Source organism: Garra rufa, chromosome 21 (assembly GCF_049309525.1).
Source record: "Garra rufa chromosome 21, GarRuf1.0, whole genome shotgun sequence".
Lineage (NCBI taxonomy): Eukaryota > Metazoa > Chordata > Actinopteri > Cypriniformes > Cyprinidae > Garra > Garra rufa.
This window is the reverse complement of record NC_133381.1, coordinates 11,985,207-11,994,097: the sequence shown is the minus strand read 5'-3', so window position 1 is coordinate 11,994,097 and position 8,891 is coordinate 11,985,207. Positions and strand designations below refer to the sequence as shown.

Here is an 8,891-nt window from a genome sequence, read left to right as displayed (position 1 = left end):
GTGCAGACGCGTAGCATGATTACAAGAGAGGCAGTCTCAGGAGTACAGAAGCTCAAATCAGCAGCGTGAAAGTGTCCCTCAGGGGCTACAGCAAAGGTGTTTCATTCCCTCTGATGATGTGACAAGATATAGCACAAAAGAGTGCAGGTCATGCGTGTGTGAGCACAAGCACATGGGTGTTGCGTAGAGGATGTCTCGCATCTGTTTTTGGATGAAGGGGGGAAAAGAAAAAGTGTTTTAATTATCATAGTCGTTATTAAAAAAAGAAACATTGTCTCGAGGGAAATCAAACAGTTACTGATTCTTTCCCTTTTAGTGAAAGCGGCCTTCCACAACTTTTTTCTGTCCACTAGGTCTGTCTTATTTGTCTGTTGCATCAATTACTGCAGTTTGCTGCTCCCAGCAGAGGACACCTGGGAGTACATGGAAGATATTTATCAGTATGTTTGCAGTCTGTAGAGAGCTGATAATTAAATGACAATAGTGTTTTCACCACTACATGCAAAGGTGTTAGGAATTGACAGCGTCGTAATCTATTCCTGACATTTTAATCATTTACCTAATCTGGTTTTCTTGTCCATGCTTGTAAAACTCCTATTATGCTATATTATCTGCTAATCTTAGATTTACTTGTTTTCTTCCAATTAGCACAGGTCTTGTATTTCCTTTTTGGAACTGATTGATCGTGTGCCTCATTGATCTGTGCTGACGCACCTCAGTTTTTGAGTTAACATTGTTAAATTATCCAAATTACGCCAGAATGAAGGAGCATAAGCTTTGATCAGTGAGGCCTATGATCAATCAGTTCCAAAAAAAAAAAAAAAAAAAAAAAAACTGATAAAAACATTGAATCCACTGTTTGCTAATAATATAACATTATGGGACATTTAAAAGCAGTTTATTTATTTATTTGCAGGCTGATCATTTTTGAGCAGTATTGAGCAGACAATACAAGCTAAATATTTCGACAACAAAGTCAAAATTATGAGAATAAGGGTGAAATGTTTTGAGAATAATGTAAAAATTACGAGCATAAAATCGAAGTGTTTAGAGAATAAAGTCAAGATATTTAGGAAATAAAGTCAAAATCATGAGTATTAATTCACAGCAATTACAAGAATAAAGTTAGAATATTTTCATAGTATATTCCAGTTTTTTGCGCTTGCAAATGGCCCGGATTGGGAGCACCAGGAGATATTCTAAAGTCTCAGCTTTCAAAAAGTTTTATAGTGAAACACAAACAATATGTCTGTTACAATAATGTGTTTTTCACACGCTTTAATACGGTGGCCGAGAGAGCTCAATGCTCTGCAACTTAAGAAAACACATACAAACAGAAAAAAACGACAACAAATTAAGAAAACATCTTCATTTGACAACACAGGCGCTGCAAATCCTCGCAACGCAAACACAAATACGGAAACGCGCTGCAAATTCTCACAACACAACCAAACTCAGAAGAGACCTTGATATTAAAAGTATCAAAAGCACAAAGCTTATTGCTATTATTGGGTGGCTGGGGCACTACAAATAGGCCTCATGAATGCAATCGAAGACGTGAACTATTATTTTCAAGCATACTGTCCCTGCAAATATAACACATGGTATGATTTCTGCTAATAATCCCACATATATGTAAATAAAATTACAGTGACCTGGCAACTTCTCCCGGTGCTCCCAATCTGGGCCATTTACATGCACAGGTTATACTCTCAAAATATTCTAACTTTAATTTCTACGATTTAATTCTCATAATTTCAACTTCATTCTTAAACATTTTGACTTTATTCTCAACCATTTCAACTTTATTCTCAAAACATTTCGACTTTATTCTCGAAATATTTAAACTTTATTTTTAAAATATTATGACTTTAACCTTGTAATTTTAGATTTTTTAATTAAAACCCTATCATAGTAACAAGATGTGGGGAAAAATCCTAAAAAAGTACAATTCTATTCATTTTTTCTTCAGAAGTTTTTATACCCTGTGTAAGCAATGTTAGTAGTTTTCAGTCCAGTGCAAAAACATTAAAGGATTTGTTCACTTACAAAATATAAATTTCTTGATAATTTACTCACCCTCATGTTATCCAAGATGCTCATGTTTTTCTTTCTTCAGTTGAAAAAGAAAAACAGTTTTGGGGAAAACATTCCAGGATTTTTTTCCATATAGTGGACTTTAGTAGGAGCCAACTATATGGAGAAGAATCCTAGAATGTTTTTCTTAAAAACCTAATTTATGTTTGACTGAAGAAAGAAAGACGTGAAGACGTGAATATCTTGGATGACTTTAACTGGCATTTTCAGGAAAAAGAAAATCCAGAATACAGTAAGAGGGTTAATCAGTCTGTATCATACAAATTCATATCTACTCAATGCTATATTTAAAATAGTTTGAAATGAAATTTAGCTCTTACAATTTCAAGGTTTTAAAATATCTCTGTCTGCAAACATGGCCTTGCTTTGGCAAATCAGAACCCTCATAACGGCTTTCAGAGCGAAATAAAGTAAGTGCCAATTCAGCTAAACAAGAGCTTGATTATAGGATGATCAGCAAGGGGGGCATTTTATTTTGCAGGGCGGATGCTGATGGGCTGGTTAATGCTGAGTGGAAGTGTTTACATTGGAAAGAGAACACCCACAATGAACGGTAATAAAAAGAGAACAAATAAGGAGATTTCATGGCCATTTTGTAATTCACCCTGTAGAGAAAGCATAACGTGTTTTGCCTTGCTTCATATAAATGTCTGTACTGGAAGTGCTGGACTGAATAATCCATAGCAATATAGTATTCAGTGCAACAGCTCCCCCATCTTAACAGACCTCTTGCACGCACGCTGTGCTTCGGAATAAATTGATCCAGCACATAAAGCCATTTTAATGATATGTTCGACTTGCTCAGTTACACTGAGTGAAAGGAAACGACTGGTCTTTATTTTATGGAGCGAGCTCATGACAAAACGAATAGTAAATGACCCAGGCAATCAACCGAGTGAAAAAGTCAAATAGATGTCAAACTTTTTTCAAGCATGTACAAATGGTTTTAATGAACGCATGGTGGCCTTATGTAAAAGAAGTGGGTGTATCAATTTACGATTCATAGACTGTTCCAAGAGGACCTCAGTGTAAGGTTACTTTGAACTGTTGTGTCAAAGGAAAAGTTCAAACACATCTGCAGACAATGCTTTGGCGGTTAGAGGGGGCAAATCTAAATTCCAGTTACATCAGTGTCTAACAGATACTGTACATTTGGTAACTTAAAACTGGTTTGTAGTATGTACATTACATCCGATTATGCTGCTTTTGTGTGTGTGTGTGTGTGTGTGTGTGTGTGTGTGTGTACCTGGTATTCATCACGTTGTGGGGACCAAATGTCCCCACAAGGATAGGAATACCAGTAGATTTTGACCTTGTGGGGACATTTCTCAGGTCCCCATGAGGAAACAGGCTTATAAATCATGCACAATGAGTTTTTTTGAGGAAGTAAAAGTATGCACAATCTCCTGTGAGGGCTAGGTTTAGGTGTAGGGTAGGTGTAGGGCGATAGAAAGTACGGTTTGTACAGTATAAAAACCATTACGCCTATGGAATGTCCCCATAAAACATGTAAACCCAACATGTGTGTGTGTGTGTGTGTGTGTGTGTATAATACATTTGTATATACATTTATAATAATAATTAATGTTTGTGTGTGTGTGTGTGTATATATATATATATATATATATATACACAGTTGCAATCGAAATTATTCAACCCCCTTGACATGCAAGACATTTTGTTCCAGATCATTTTTTTTTTCTAAAAACAAATCTACAAAGGCATTAGTACACTATTAGATAAAGTATTTTAATACACATTTGAGTAATTCTGAGAAAATAAATTGATAAATAATGGAAAAAAAATCAAATTGGCTCTAAACGTTCATGTTCAAAATTATTCAACCCCCAAAAGTAAAATTTGTTGCAGAATCTTTTATTATTTAAAACCACCAATAAACGCTGTTTGAAAGTTTTTAGAAGCGTTGATCACCTCTCTACTGCAATCTTGGACCATTCCTCGGCTGAAAAAGCTTTTAGATCATGGATAATCTTTGGTTTTCACTTTGCCACTGCTTTCTTCAAATTCGACCAAATATTTTCAATGAGAATTAAATCTGGAGACTGAACAGGCCACTCAAGAACATTCTGTGACTGATCCCTGAACCAAGCATAAGTAGATTTGGATGTTTACTTTGGGATTATTGTCCTGCAGGAAAGTCCATTGATCATCATCATTTGTCTTTGCACCAAAGGCATCACAATTCTTGACAAAATGGCCTGATACTTCAATGAATCCATGGTTTCCTTCATACGGTCATGTTTTCCACTTCATGCTACAGTAAAACAACCCCATAATTATGTTTCACCATGGAGATAGTGTTCTTCTGCTCATTAGTTTTCCCTTTTTTGCACCAGAAATATATATATTTTTTTATTATTATAATTAGTATGATTATAATAATATTTTTATTATTATTATTATAAAACATAACTTTTTCCCATAAACCTACTAACAAAAACAGTACGCTAACTGCTGGGAACGCTGTCCATGGTGCTGAATCGCCATAACCAAACACCCTTAAACCCACTTGAAGTAGTTTGTGTGCAGTATACGTACACACACACACACACACACACACACACACACACACACACACACACACACACACACACACACACACACACACACACACACACATATACATATATATATATATATATATATATATATATATATATATATATATTTAAATAAACCTACTAACAACTAACTCGCTGTCCATGGTGCTGGATCGCCACACTAAACCCTTATACCCGCCTAAAGTGGTTTGTGTAGAGTATTTATGTTTGTATCAGCAGTTAGACCTGCATACACAAATTCGCCTGTAGGAAAACTAGTAATAGTCATGATGACATAGCTTTTGATGGCCATTAACTCAGAGCGTTTTAAATTACGGCATAGAATGCAAGAGTTGCAACGATATCGACAGCTGAAATGTCAAGCAATATGTAATGAGTGAACTCTTGACGCAGAGGTAAATGCAGCGTTGACGCTTTTATTGGTATGATCGTAGGTAATCGATCTCCTGCCCCACACAACACAACACGAGTGTGGAAGCGGTAATTCAGCGGCAGCACCTCAAACATTTATAGCTTAATCAGCTGCAGCTCCATTCTCCGCGTGGAACATTCCTGCACAAGGACCACGTAAGGTTCGTTCTTAATCCCGACCATCTGCTGGATTTCCGTGGATGGGGCAGAGGGTTTTGCATTGAACGGTAGTCAGTGACAGACAGTAACCTGTCCAAGTATGGCAAGCCGAATAAACGTTTATTCCTTTAAACGGACAACTTTCATTTTCTAGTTCTATTAAATTAGTGAGTAAAAAGGTACTGATCTATCCTAATAGTTAATTTTTATGGCCCATTATTTTCTCACCCTCTAGGCATCCTAGGTGTATATGACTTCCTTCTTTCAGACGAGTTGGAATTATATAAAAAATGATCCTGGCACTTCCAAGCTCTATTATGGCAATTGGCAAGTATTCTTTGTCAAGTCCAAATAAGTGCATCCATCAATAATAAAAAGTGCCTCACACAGCTCCGGGGGTTGAATAAAGGTCTCCTGTAGGGAATTGATGTGTTATAGTAAGAAAAAATATCCATATTTAAAACATATTAATCACTTTTGACTTGCTTGCACTAGTTGTCCTGGGCGGATTACATAGGATGTCTGTATTTTGTATTTGTTTACAGGAGCAAAGGAAGCAAGGAAAAACCAGTATTCTTTTATTTATTTATTTTTTACAAATTTTTCTTTACAAATCCTCGTTTTGTACTTCTAATTAGTGACTGTTGTTTTGTTTATATACTGTGTATATGCATGCGCAAGCTAGAGTAAAGTGATTATTACGTTTTAAATATGGATATTATTCAACCTCTAGAGTCATGTGAGGCACTTTTTATTATGGATGGATGCACTTTATTGGACTTGTTTTAGACTGTTAAAGAGAAACATCCACTCACTGCCATTATAAAGCTTGGAAGGGCCATAATAATTTTTTAATATAACTCTGATTGCATTCGTCTGAAAGAAGGAAGTCATATACACCTAGGATGCTTTGAGGGTAAGTAAATAATAGGCTATCACTTTCATTTTTGGGTGAACAAACGCTTTAAACCAGTTGTTTTTATACATTCAGTTATCTTTCTGTTGGTCCGAGTAGCGAATTTGCTTGACCAACTTGAATGTGAGCAAAATCTGCAGAAAAAATAAAAATCGCTTTCGCACGGAATCACACTCTATTGGAATGACTGGATTTCATCTGCGAAATTTCGGCAAGCAACATTAATGTGACCGCACCTTAATAGTGTCTAATGAAAAGTTATCCAGTGAAAAAGAGCATTAGCCTTAAAGAATCATAGTTCTGGATAACTTTCTAGTCAAAAAAGGTAATACTAATCGATACTACTTTGTTCTAAGCAATAAACGCTAAAGCAGCTTGCCATAGTCCGTGGTTTTCTTTACCTTTTCCGTCGTCTTCGAGCACTAAATCAACAACACTTCTCACTGAGAGGCGCAGAGTGACACACGTATCAAGTATTGCGAGCGTCAGTCTGAGCCAATCCGTGATGACGTCCTGCGTTCTCTCTCCCAATCCAAACAGCAGGGGAGAGAGAACAGCCGTTATACGGATGATCCCAGGCAGTGGCTGGTGCAAAACTAGTTTGTTTAAACAGCTCGACCATTATGATGAGGAATTTGCTCTCTCTTCCCGCTTCACGAGCAATTAATTAGACCTCTCTTTACATTTTCAGCATCCTATGTGTGTTGCATCGAGTTATCGGAGACATTTCGAGTTATTAATCCATCTCCAGTCGCGTGTGGAGAGCGTACGCTGCCTGAGGAGAAGACACTTTTGATACCTTTTGGATGGAGGGTCAGCGCGGAAGGCAGTCGGTCAGTGACTGTGTGGATTAAGCGGGGAGGAAGTACTTGTAAAGGTGCGGCGGTGCGAAGGTCTCCCTGTTGAGATTTGATTTGACTTCCCGGGTTTAATGCGGACGAAAGCTCGCACTCGAGCGAGGTGCGTCGACGGGCGGGAGGAGAATGGAACGAGCTTCCGCGCTTCTGAGGGGAAAACAAGTACTTGGCTTTCTTGAGGGGCGTCGGACACATTGCGCAGGAATTTGACTGTCCCTCAGAGTACGTTTTTTGGGGATATCTATCCATTACGTCGAAAGGAAAAACCCATTGGATTTTAGTGGTTTGGATATGGGCTTTGGGGAGTTGGATGCCTTCATATCACGCTCACCTTTGAATTTAGTGTGAATCCACTGGAGCACAACATGGGAAAATATGACAAGTGAGAAGATTCGGTTCCTCTGACCCTCGGTGCTTCAAGCCGGACTGGCGTTCCTTCTGCTAGGTAAACTTTTCTCTCTGAATATTGAATGGCTTTTCACATTGAACTGTCCCTTTTCGACCTCCTTGAACATTCGGTGCCGAAAGTCCGATTCTCTTCTCAGAGTATCTGGAGGGGTTTTGGTTTTTAGGCAAGGTCAATATGTATCTTTATTTTGCTATCAGAAATTACAAATAAGTGCATTGAAATGCTTCATAATAGCATATTGTAGAACATCAGCTTCATGCATAAAAGATACAGCCATGGTTTGGTCTGAGTGCTTGTATAGTTGAGATAATGGGATGGATGGGTGGGTGTGTGTGTGTGTGTGTGTGTGTGTGTGTGTGTGTGTGTGTGTGTGTGTGTGTGTGTGTGTGTGTGTTTGTGTGGTTGTTGGGCGGTGGAGGGGTTGTGTTGAAAGACTAGATTGAAATCAATTATTTTATATGCATCCACATCCGTAATCTGCTCTATTCTAAGTTTCTAAGTAATGGTGATATTAACAGTGTCTTTTTCTGTCTCGTTTGAGGGTTTTTGTGAAATATTGACTAGCAGAAGCTATGAAGTAATAGTCTTCAGCATTGGCACAGATCCAGTCGATGATATAGGAGGCGTATCCCAGTCATATGTGCACTTGGATTTCATGTAATTTGTCCGATAAAAGTCATATTTGCATTCTCTGTAGGAATACAAAGAATATAGCAGCGTTTCATATTGTGATTTTAACCTACAATTTTATTTTGTGTGGCAGGAGTTGAATTCGTATAGTTCAGCAAATGGTTTTAGTTATAGATTTCAAACATGCTGGATTAATATTAAGGGCTGAAGGAGAGGAAAAATTAAAGAGCGTTTTGCAGTGGTCTTTGTGTTTATTTAGCTATTTGATTATTCTGAACCCTTACTTTGAGATTTAGGGCTGTTTAGGCAGATTCTTGTCATTGCTGTTTAGGTTTTATCGTCGCTTGTCATGCACCTGAAACATATACAGCAATATAAATCGTCTTCACCAGTCTTCATTAGCCTTTCTGTTACCAAAAACTTAAATGAACATTTTCTTGACATATTTTGTGATTCTCTTGATCATCAAGACATTACTTTATATATTTATTTAATTACATACGTTATATGTTCTGAAATTAGATTTTATATCTAAATTCAAAATAATATACCATACAGAGTTCTTGTATTTTAAACTGAATCAAATTCCATCAGTTACTTTGACAGAAATCCTTGAAATTACTTGAAACGAAATGCATCTTACTATAGTATATTGTTGTTCGTAAGCTCATAAAACACCAGCATATAAAACATATCGTTTGATATGAAGCTGCTTTATATTTTTGGCCACAATGTTTGAGTTTTCACACAGAGTAGATGGGTAACTGAACTGCAGCACCTCTTCCACTGGCTGGTGGTGCTATAATTCAATTTATGGCTCACACAGCAGC

The 8,891-nt window shown here is 37.2% G+C and overlaps 1 protein-coding gene across 1 annotated transcript in view; it reads left to right on the top strand.

The window, feature by feature from the left end:
- The first annotated feature begins 6,721 nt into the window (after nt 1-6,721).
- Nucleotides 6,722-8,891, top strand: part of lrfn5a (leucine rich repeat and fibronectin type III domain containing 5a) — a 75,037-nt gene continuing 72,867 nt past the window's right edge. Inside the window, exon 1 of the mRNA XM_073826891.1 lies at nt 6,722-7,467. The gene's annotated coding sequence lies outside the window, so the exon portion shown is untranslated. The remainder of the gene's footprint in view (nt 7,468-8,891) is intronic.